This window comes from Elephantulus edwardii, unplaced genomic scaffold (assembly GCF_000299155.1).
Source record: "Elephantulus edwardii isolate Elephantulus edwardi_28Jun2011 unplaced genomic scaffold, EleEdw1.0 scaffold00253, whole genome shotgun sequence".
NCBI classification, from domain to species: domain Eukaryota; kingdom Metazoa; phylum Chordata; class Mammalia; order Macroscelidea; family Macroscelididae; genus Elephantulus; species Elephantulus edwardii.
Genome location: NW_006400003.1, coordinates 1667332 through 1679626, shown reverse-complemented (window position 1 = coordinate 1679626; position 12295 = coordinate 1667332).

Genomic DNA, 12295 nt, shown 5'->3' with positions numbered 1-12295 from the left:
ACATGAGGAAATATTTTATGTTTTTAAAAATTCTATATTTAATGTTTCAACTATATGACTGGATTTCAATAAAAATTGTATCTTTGTGTTAGTACTTTTCATTAATTTGGGTATAAATATAAATACTAACCTTAAGCCACAAATCCTTAATCAAGATATTTAAGTAAATAATTTGACAAGTTCAATTAACTTTATAAAGTATATATCAACACGAATTAAAAAACACTTGCATAACTTTTCAAGGTATTATGATTTGCTGGCATGTAGAATTCAATTATTTTTCAGCAGGGTAGTCAAAGTACAAATTAATGCATCACTATATCATCTAACATTTTTTAAAATAAGGGACTACAGCATTTTGAGAAATACAGCACATGGACTAATTGTTAGCAATATTTCTTCTTGGTCTAATATCTTACTTTCATTAGAACAAGTTTGTGAAAGCTTAGGTCAGCCTTTATTTCCTGAAGGCCATTACCCATTTTCAACTACAATCACATTTTTCAGACTAACAAGAGTAAGAAAAAATTTCCTACATATGGCACGCTTCCATAAGTATACTTTCCACAGTCTCACAAGGCTCATTTCTCATTACATTTAATAGAATGTGAACTATTGATAGCTTTTGTATTGTTGCCTTGTGTCCTGTGTTCTTAGCACAGGGAAGTTGACTGTTACTCTTCTGTCTCTATATAGAACCAAAACCTTATTTTAAAATGCTATTTCATCTGAATATTTAAAATAATAAACTTAATTTTTATTAATTCATTTATTCATCAGTTATGCATTTAAGCCTACTATAAAAAATGCATAACACACATTTATAAGTTGGTAATAATAAGAAAATTTTTCATGAAATAACAGAGAATCCTTGTAGAATAAGAAAATGCTAATTAAAACAATTTGAAATTAATTCAAATTGTCTTTGTTGTTGTGATTATTGTAACAGATGCTGTTACAACATTGTTGTAACAACAATGGCACACGTTGTAAGTGGTCCAAATTTGCCATAGATATTTATAAATAGAATACAAATCTTCTAATTCTTCACTTTCCCCCAGTAAACCAACACTATTTAAATTTGTAACTAAAATATGTTGCGGTTTTAAAGGCTTATTTTTCAAAATGTCTTCCCTATTCTTTAACTAACTCTGTCATGTTGTTGATGGAGATAATTTACCTTTGTGGATTTGGTAAAGATCAGATAGCACCATCTTCATGTGGCCCTTAATCTTTTTACATATATCAATAAAAAACACCATTTTTGTAATCCTTCAGTTATTTAGTGAATAAGACATAACAGAAATTATTATATGAAGTTCACATAGAGAATACATGTTGTATTATTATTGTTGTTGATGTTAGGTATTATTGCATCTGTCCTTTATTTATGTTGTTCTACTGGACAATTAAGTGAAAAATAACCCAAGCATGAACCTTATACAACTTTAAAATTATATTGTTATGACCCATACATTTTTAATTGAGTTTTGCAAGTTAATATCCTGGCCTTTCTTACCAGTCCATTTTGTAAGCTTCCATGAAACCTTCTAAAATCACATAAATTTATAAATCTTAACTGACAGAAGCATGGTGTTTGCATATGAGATGTATTAACTGAGATCAAAGCTGTCTCATACATAAAAATGAAACTTCTATTACTCAACTTCTAATGTTTAATTTGGAAGCAGGAGTTGCATCCACTTCCTAAACAACATGTCTCTGGAAACCCTATGAAATCTGATAAATGTGTATAGTTGTAGAGGGGCTTCAGGCCTTTTGTTCATAGGGTTGCTATGAGTCATGTTCTACTCGAAGGCAATCAACAACAATGCTTCATTACTTATTATTTCCAGATGATACTTAAATTATATATCAGAAGACTACATGTGTAGTGAAAAGGGTAAGGGAGTAGTGTAAAAAATACCAGAAATACAAAGGCTTGGTTGAAAGCTATATCAACTATAAAGTTATATATCACTGTCACTGGAACTGGCACTGAACGAGCCAACCACCTCCCTCCAGCCTTTGCCCTTTGGGGCTTTGCTGGCACCCAGAAGCCAGACACTGCCTGTGCCATGACATCTCAATCCTAATTGCAGCCAAGCTGGAGTTGCAAGCTGCCTATATCCCTACTCAATTGCCTGGACCTTGGCCAGGACTAGAGCCCCAGAGGGCTCCCTGGTGCCACAAGATCTATATGCTTGCTTGGTTTTAAGGCCAACTTTTAGGGATGCATCACTTATCTGCCAGTTTATAATACCGGGGTAAATATACTGGGGTAAATATTTGCATGCTCCTGCTTATTTTATAGCTTGTTTTACGCTTACTTGTTTAATATTTACTCTTAGGAGTACTGCACTTCTCTGCCAGTTTGCGGTATTGGGGCAATTTGACTTGCAAGACAGACTATGAAGAAGACTAGGAAGATGGGCTATCCACTTCTGAAATAACAGGCCTTTGAAAACCCTATGAACAACAAATGAGCAATGTTAGAAGTCGTACTGGAGGCAGATCCCAGATTCAAAGAGATTGAAGGAGAAATAGTTATAAACATCAATGAATAATTAGAACATAAACTATGTGAAACATGAACCTAGAAAAACTGAAGGTTGAAGAACTGAAAGGGAACACAAATATCAGACATTAAAGGGATGAGATGGACTGCTATTGGCCACTTTGAATCCTACTGTCATATGAGCTTTTATGCCAGGAATGAAAAGTTGAGGAAGAAGAGTGTTGCATTTAGAGTCAAAAAGACCATTTCACTATCTATCCTGAAGTACAGTGGTGTGAATATTAAGATAGAATCCATATACATGCAAGGAACCTGCTAATAAAATTATTATTCAAACATATGCACCTGTAACTAAAGCCAAAGAAGAGAACATGGAGGATTTCTACCAACTTTCAGAGTCTGGATTTTAACAAACATGCTATCAAGATCATGAATAATAATTAGTGAGTGGAATGTTTCTAAGAAAGGCTATTCTTTGGAAAAGGACATAATACTTTGGCAAGGTGGAAGGCTAACAAAAGAGAGGAAGATGTTCCATAAGATAGATTAGTGCAACGATAAACTCAAGTATAGGAGAGATGTTGAGAATGCCACAGGTAATTTTTAGACCCTTGTTTATATAATCAGTATGAGTCAAATCCAAGCCTTGAGTTGCAATACTTAAGGATTCTATGGGCAGAATATTAAATGATCCTACAAGTGTTAAAAGAAGGTTGAAAGAGTATACAGAGTCATTGTACTGAAAGGAATTGGCAGACAGACAAGAATTTAATGAAACAACATAGGATCAAGAGCCTGTGGTGATGAAGGAAGAAGGTCAAACTACTTTGAAAGAATTGGCTAAACAAAAGGCACCAAGGACTGATGGTATACCAATTGACATATTTCAACTTACAGATGTTACCCTAGATGTGTTCACCATGTTGTTCCAAGAAACATGGAGAACAATCACTTGGCCAACAGACTGTAAGAGGTTTATATTTGTTCCCATTCCAAAAAAGATGATCCCACAGAGTGTGGAAAATATTGAACAATACCATTATTATAACATGTAAGCAATATTCTGCTGAAAATTATCCAAAAACACCTGGAATGGCACATCAACAACTGAGGAGGACCTGAAGCACTTGCTATGGAAGGTCAAGGACTGGAGTCTTCAGTATGGATTTAAACTCAATATCAAGAAAACAAGGATTCTCATCACTGGGTCAATTGGCAGCATCATGATAGATGGTGAAGAGATTGAGATTATTGTAAGCTTCAGGTTGCTTGGCTCTACAATCAATACTAGTCATACCAGCAACCAGGAAATTAAAAGATGAATTGCACTGGGAATGTCTGCTGTCAGAGACCTCTCCAAAGTATTTAAGAGTGACAATGTCAATCTGGAGACTAAGATGTGCCTGATGCAAGCCATGGTCTTTGTAATTATTTGCTATTTATCAGAAAGCTGGAAAATGACTAGGAATGATAGAAGGGGGAATTATGGCTTTGGAGAAGAGTATTAAATATACCATGGAGTGATAGAAGAACAAACAAGTTCATCTTAGCGAGGGTGAGGTCAGGCTGCTACTTGGAGGCAAGGATTCTGAAGCTTCGTCTGACATACTTTGGACAAGGTGCAAGGTGAGATCAGTCCTTGGAGAGGGATGTCATGCTTGGGAGGTTAGAGGGACAGTGCAGGACAGGAAGACCCTCTATGAGGTAGATTGATTCAGTGACTGGGATAATGGGGATACGTGTGTCTGAGACAATAAGATTGGCAGGGGATAGAGCAGGGTTTAGGGCCATTGTCATAGGTTCACAATGAGTTGCAAGTTACTCGACGGCACATAACAATAGCAACAACAACAGGCTTGAATATGTTTTTCAGTTTTTTCAATATGAGAAATGGTAAGTATATTTTTCCTTTTGGTTTTCTTATTCCAGTTCTTTGCAAATATTGTTATAATTCTTTGTCGTCTCAAGGTGCCTTTTGAAATTTTATTATTTCTTTCCTTTGTTTTGATCTATATTCTAGTCAAAATGTCATGGCTTCTTCTGATATTTAGTTATCTTTTCTTTATTTCCTATCTTTGAAATTACCTTTTCCTTTCTTCATGTGTGATGTCTTTGATTTCACCAGATAACTTGCTTAGTCTTCAGGCATTACTGCTCAATGCATCAAGTCTGTTTTTGATATGGTTTTGAAATTCAGTTAGGATAGATTCAAAGTTGTATTGAAATTAAGTAATGTGTTCCAGGGCTGTATCGTTTTTTCATATCTCTTGAATCTGTATACTGAGGAATATTTTAAGAAGCTGAAATATAGAAAGTAGAACGTCGCTGTAGGAATGGGGAGAGTGATTAAAAACCTGTGAGATATACATGGCACAAACTTGCTTAAAGAAAGTGAAGATTTGAAGCCTTAATGAAAAACGTCATAGGCAATAGTCTTCAATATTTATTACAACTTAACATCTGTGAAAATGAAAAAAATAACATTAGACAGACAGCATGTTGATAGATGAAAGAAAAAATGAAATTCTTAAGGATTTCATTTTGCTAGAATGCAACAATCAATGCTCATAATTGCAACAACTCAATTCATAACACTTGAGTCAGAATTGATTCATAGTTGTGAATCAGAATTAATTCATAGCTGAGCTTTTTGAGAGTTTCTGGAGGTTATAAATTGTATGGGAGGAGATAGCTCAGTCTTGTCCTTCAGAGAACCTATTGACTACAAACTGTCTGCCTTTTTCTTGACTCTGCAACTTTTTACCCACAGGCAATTTGTATACTGTTTAATAACTGAAGAAGAATTGATGATCTTAAGTTTTGGTGTTGGAGAAGAGTATTGAATAGCCTAGGGACTGTCAAAGACAAATAGTTATGTCTTGAAGAAAGTGCAGTCAGAGTGTTCCTCTGAAGGGAAAAGTGACTAAACTTTGTCTCAGATATTTGGGGTATGTTGCTAGGATACAGTATTCTTTGGAAAGGGACATTATGCTTGGAAGGGTGAAGGGAGGGTGGAAAAAAAGGAAGATCTTAAACCAGAAGGATTGACACAGTGACTGTAGCAATTGACTCAAGTGTGCCAAAGACTGTGTGATGATGACTTAGGATGGAATCCAGATCTGTTCTTCATAATGTCACTATGAGTATGTGAAAGGAATAGAAAATGAGAAAGGGGTGCAGAGGTCCATAAATGTCTGTCTGAAAAGGCCGGAGAGAGCAAGAACAGCAAAGGTCCTCACCGCCCCAGAGTAGAAAGCAGAAGATGAACCAGCTCCTGGTCTTAATGATGGTCTTAATGATGGTCTTAATGATGGTTTCAATTGTTCTTCTGTTTTCTATTTCATTTATTTATGCCCTAATTTTTATAATTCAATTTTTTTATGGAGTGTCGGGTTTTCTGGCTGTTTTCAACTTGTTGTAGATGTTGGGTTCCCCTTTTCTTTTGCTGGTATGGTGCTTTCACAGAAAGTTGGAAATATAAGTACCGTATGACCTAGCAATTCCACTACTAAGAATATACCCTAAAAAATCAGAGCTGCCATCCAAACAGATATATTAAACCCCATGTTTATTGTTGTGTTGTTCACAATAGCAAAGAGACGGAAGGAACCCAAGTGTTTATCAACAACTGAATAGACACACTATGATATATTCACAAAATGGAATACTATGCAGTACTGAAAAAATAAGGAAGTCATAACATCTTACACAACATGAATAATATTGGAGGACATTATCTGAGTGAAATATCTCAGTCACAAAAGGACAAATACTGCCTAAGATGACTGTTTTAAAATAGGACTGACATGGGGGTTGAGGGAAAACTAAGGGAAAAGGGGTTAATAATGAGCATTGCATCAACACAGATGAAATAAATAACAGTTTCAAAGAAAATTATAATTAGACATTAGTTGTAGGATAATAGTTCAGAATAAGAGATGCATAGCAAAGTGGACTGAAAGAAGGGAGAGGAGGAAGGAAATTATGCAACAATAAAGGAATTTTTCTTTAAGTGAACTAGGAGGGGGTGGCTGCTGAAACTGAGGAGGACCTGAAGTGCTTGCTGCAGAAGGTTAAGGATGGCAGTCTTCAATATGGATTGAAGCTCAACATCAAAAAGACAAAGATTCTCGCCACTGGGCCAAATGCCAATACAATGATAGATGGAGAAGAGATTGAGATTGTTAACAATTAAAGCTTGCTTGGTTCCACAATCGACACTCTTGGTATCAGCAGTAAGGAAATGAAAATATAAATATCAATTGCACTGGGAAAATCTGCTGTCAGGGACCTCTACAGAGTACTGAGATGCAACGATATCAGTCTAAAGACTAAGGTACACCTGATCCAGGCCATGGTCCTTGTAATTACTTGCTATGCATCAGAGAGCGGGACAAAGAATAAGGATGACAAAGAATTGATATCTTTGAATTGTGATACTGTAGAAGAGTCTTAAATATGCCATGGGATGCTAAAAACAAATAGGTCTGTCTTGGAGAGAGTGAAACTAAGTTTTCCCTTGGAGGCTAAGATTTTGAAGCTCTGTTTCATACACTTTGGGCACATGACTGAGAAGGACCAGTCCTTGGAGAAGGGCATCATGCTCAAAGGGTGTAGAGACAGTGCAGAAGAGGAAGACCTCAGATGAGATGATTTGACACAATAACTGGGACAATGGGGATAGGTATGTTGAAGTCAGTAAGACTGGATTAGGACGCAGCAGGCTTCAGAGCTGTTGCACACAGGATTGCTATGAGTCACAGATGACTCAATGACACATAACAAACAAACCCAGCCCTATGATGTCTCTAGGGACATACCAGCAGCAAGAAGTTAATTTATTCATTGTTGACTCACTGACTGTGGCATAGAGAGTGGAGTTTATTAGGAAAGAATGAGAGTGAGAGAGTAAAGAATACTATCCAATGTAAGTCCAGGTTTTAGCCCAGAAGTTTTAATGCACAATTCCTCAGTCCAAGCTCTAGTTTCAGTTAAGTAGTCAAATCCAAATAATCTAGGAAGGTTTGATTCAGAACAGTTATAAGTCAGCTTCTCCTTCAATAACTGAAAGAACAGCAAAACCTTTATCAATGCCTTAATCTCAGACCTCCTCTGCATTAAGCCGTGCTACAGTTTCTCTACAGTAATGGCACAGTCTATCCATCACCATCACCAGAGTCTTGTCAATAGGGCCTCATTCTCACCAAGGACTTGCTGTGATCTCCCTTAAGTCTTGCCCCTCTGTGTGGGAATAGTCCCACTAGGGACCATTGATGATTTGCAAGACTATGTGTCTGCAGTTCAGGTAGCTGTAGACCACAGGGATCTAAAGATAATAGCTTGAAAAGCCAACTTTATCTTAACACTGCAGCCCACCTTCTGGCTTTTCTAGCCTTTATTTCTCATTGTCTAAAGGATCAGCCTTCCCCTTATCATCACCTATATTTAGAGAAATATTTAAGAGCTAATTTTAATTTTCCTAGTCTTATAAAACCAGTACTCTGGGGAAAGAAGTATGTCTTTTTCTACAGAGATTCTTCTATTACAGTTGAATGTGCATCTATAAACAATGACCCACTTCAGAGCAAATCATCAAGTTCACAGCAATCATCACTAGCTTTCAGAATAAAATATCTTCTTTTTGTCTGGTTGAGTTCCAGTTAATGATTTCCTAGCTATTCATGACTAGGTTCAAAGAGACATCAGACACAAACTCAGGAGTCGACACTTTGTATGTTTCAAACCGGCTGGTAATCTCTCAATTTCAGCCCCATGTGGTCCTAATGAGCACATCAGGAATCCTCAGGATTCTGTGCCACACAAACTAGTAACCATTCTTCATTTATTTATTCATTCATAATGTTAGGTGGACAGTGTTGAAGGAACAAGTCTAAATTCAGCCTATCTCTTCATTACTGTATATCTGCAACATCTACTCATCAAGTGGACCCAAGTGGTCGCTGATAGTTGAGCATACTTGCCAGCGGCCTTTAACTTTAAAAGTTCTGGAAAGGGAATTCTGATGCTTCTCTCTTTAATTCATTAAATACACTCAGGTGGCCACCACGAGTTAAACCTATTTGGAAGATTTTCCTTGCCTCTTTTTCTGCTTTCAAATGTAACACTTTTCAGAGTAATGGATGGAGTTTAATTCTTCTTAATCTAAGTTCCACACTATAAATAATATTTACTACAAATATTCTTGTAGAGAAAAGTTTTCATTTTTTATTTTCCAATTAATATCCAACTAGTTTACATTGCCTCCAAAATTACAGTGTTTTTTATCATCAAAACATCCAGGAATCATGGCCTCATCACCTGCTCAATCACTTGATATACATTGGAGAGTTGGGCAATGAATAAGAATAATAGAAGTAGAATTGACGCCTTTTATTTGTGACTCTAGAGAAGAATACTAAATATCCCATGAAATACCATAAAAACAAACAGAAAAGTCCCAGAAAGGGTGTGGCTAGAGTGTTCCTTGAAGGAATGATGACCAAGCATCATCTTTCTTACTTTGGGCATATAGCCAAGCGAGGTTATTCCTTGGAAAAGGACAACATGCTTAGAAAGAAGGAGGGTCAGTGAAAGAGAGAAAGACCTCTTGTAAGATGGATTAATATTTTGACTTCAGCAATGCGCTCTGGTGCCTCAGAGTTTATGATGATGGTACAAGATAGGGTAGTTTCAGAATGTCTGTTCATAGGGTCGCTATGAGTGGCACCTAAGAGCAACAATTTTTTTAAAAAGTTTAAAAACCTAGAAACAGCAATATTCATAGAGTTAAATAAACAAAAATTTACACACAAAATGTTCAAGGATTGCTATTTACCAGGAATGAACTTTCTACTTCATTCTCTAACCTTTTTGTCTTGGGCCATAACGCAGTTTCTCAACTCCATTGCCCCCCATCATATTAGAAGCAAAAGCAAACTTTTGGATTGTCCTGCCACTTTATAGAAATAAGCAATAAATATTTTAACTGTAGATATCCCAAGGCCCATATTCACAAATTCAAACCGTATTTGTGTGAGTATGAGATAAATGAATCTCAATCCTCTGACACCAATTTCAAAAAGAACAGAAAACAAGACACAAGGGCACAAGGCTATGAGTGTCTCTCTGTAAGGGTCAGAGGGAGCAGGAAGAGCACAGCCCCTCACCACCCTAGAGCAGAAAGTAGATAAAGAGCCCATAGCCCAGCCCCATGGTGTCTCGAGAGCTACATCAGCAGCCAGACATTCATTTATTCATTGTTGACCCAGACTGTGTGTAAGAAAGTAGGGCTTATCAAGGAAAGTAAGTTGAAGAGTAGGAGAGGCAAAGAATGTCACCTAAGAAAGTCCAGGTCTTAGTCCAGCAGTTCCAAGGGGGAAAAAAAATAAAATCTTCAATTAGTGTAGGCACTCGTTTTGGTTCAGCAGTCAAATGCAAATAGTCAAGCAAGGTTTACCTCAGTCAACTTCATCATTGAGCAAGAATAGCAAAACTTTTAACTTTGGTCTTAATCTCAGGGTTCCTCTGGTTACACCTTGCCACAATTTCACCATGTCAGTGCCACAGTCTCTCCATCACCATCACGAAGTTCTTGCCACCAGTATCTCGCTCTCAACAGGATCTCGTTCCAGTCTCCTTCAAGTCTTGCCCTTCCATGTGAGAGGTACTGTCTTATTCTAGTCTCATAGCTGCTGATGATTTGCAAGACCATGTATCTGAAGTTAAAACAGCTGTAGACCAGGGGGCTAAGGTAAAGGCTTAATAAGCCAACTATAGGCTAACACTGCAGCCTATCCTCTGGCTTTTCTGGCCTTTATTTCTCCTTATCTAAAGTTTCTCCCTTCCCCTTACCATTATCTATACTTAGGGAAATAGATAAACCAGTTGCTTTACTCCTTATGTCTTAATTCCTCCATTTTAGATAGACAAATCTTATTTTGCTTAATGTAATCATATCAGTACACTGAAGCAACAAGAATGTCTTTTTCTCCAGAAAATCTGGCTTTTTTAGCCATTACCTTAGCCACTTCTGGGCTACAGCAACCTTACCTGGCAGAGACTGTGGCATTGTTATGGAGAAACTGTGGCAAGGTGTAATTAGAGCAGCCCTGAGATAGATATCACAGTTCAGTTTTGCTGTTCTTTTCATATGATTAAAGGAGAAGCTGAATTATTACTGCTCTGAGGCAAACCTTGCTTAGTGATTTGAATTTTACTACTGAACTGAAACTAGGATTTTTGCTAATTAAGATATTTTGTTTTTCTGTTAATCTGACTTGAGTCTACTGGATTAAACCTGGACTTATATTGTGAGATAGTATTTCCCTTTCCTACTCCCCAATACATTTATTTAATAAACCCTGCTTTTGTTACCATAACTGTGAGTAGTTTGTGAGTCAACAATGAATAAACGAACCTCTTACTGCTGGTGTGGCTCTAGAAGCACCATGGGGCTTGGCTAAGGACTCTTTATCTACTTTATACTTTGGGCTGGTTAGGGGCTGTGCTATTCTGATTCTAAATGGTCCTTTCATAAAGATAATAACAGCCCTGTGGCCTCATGTCTCTTTTTCTGCTCTCTTGTGGAGTCATAATTTATTCAGTGTCACCTAATAACAACAACAACAACCATCAAGTCAGGACCAACACTATTCAAAGCTGACCCTCCAGTGGGTTTTCAGAAGCAGTAAAACACACAGGAGATTGTCCATATTTCTCTAGCGCACAGCTGGTGGATTAAAATCTTGTGTAGTACAATTCCTTATCACTAAACCATTAGACCTCACTATTATTAGTCTCTACTAAAACTAGTAATAGTTACTATGGTATCAGCAGTTAAGAAATCAATACGTGTTGCATTGAAGAGCTTCTGTTAAATTCCTTTCCAAAGTGAGAGAACAAGGATAATTATGTCAAAGATAAAACTAATTGATCTAAACTATGATATTTTCTACTATTTCTAATGCATCTGCATTACATTGGGAAAGTCCGCAGTTAGGGATCTCTCCAAATAATTATGGAATAATGGTGTCAGTTTGAAGACTAAGATGTGTCTAATTCAGATTATGGTCTTTCTGATCACTTGCAATGCACCAGAGAGCTGGACAATGAATAGGGATGACAGAAGAATAATTGCTTCCTTTTGAATGAACATCCCATGGATTGCCAAAAGAACAAATAAATATGTCTTGGAAAGGGTGCAGGCAGAGTGTTCTGTGGAGGTAAGGAACAAGAGGCTTCACCTAATATACTTTGGGCAGTTAATTCAAAGACAAAGGTGTGTGTCTTATTCAATCATGATATTTTCAGTTGCTTCATATGTACCTGAAAGGTGGACAATTAATAAGGATAACAGAAGAAGAGTATAACACATAAATCTGTGTTGATGTAAGTGAAATCAGGGTATTTCTTAGAGATGAGGACAGTGAAATCTTGTCTAACACAATTTTGGCATGTTTTCAGGAAAGGCCAGTCCTTGGAAAAAAACATCATGATTGGAATGGTGGAAAGAAGGTAGAAGATCCTCAACAAGGCTGATTGACACAGTGACTGTGGCAAAGGTTGTATAGTGTAGCAGAGATTGTGAGGATAGTACAGGATAAGGAGAGATTCAAATTTGTTGTTCACAGAGTTTCTATTCATACTTACTTGGATGGTGGACTTGAAAAGATTTATATTTTTTTTCCTATTCCCAAGAAGAGTATAAGAGATTTGTATAAGTGCAAACGGTCATTGCAAAGACAGAAGAGGAAGAAAAGACCAAAGTGGATGTCAGAA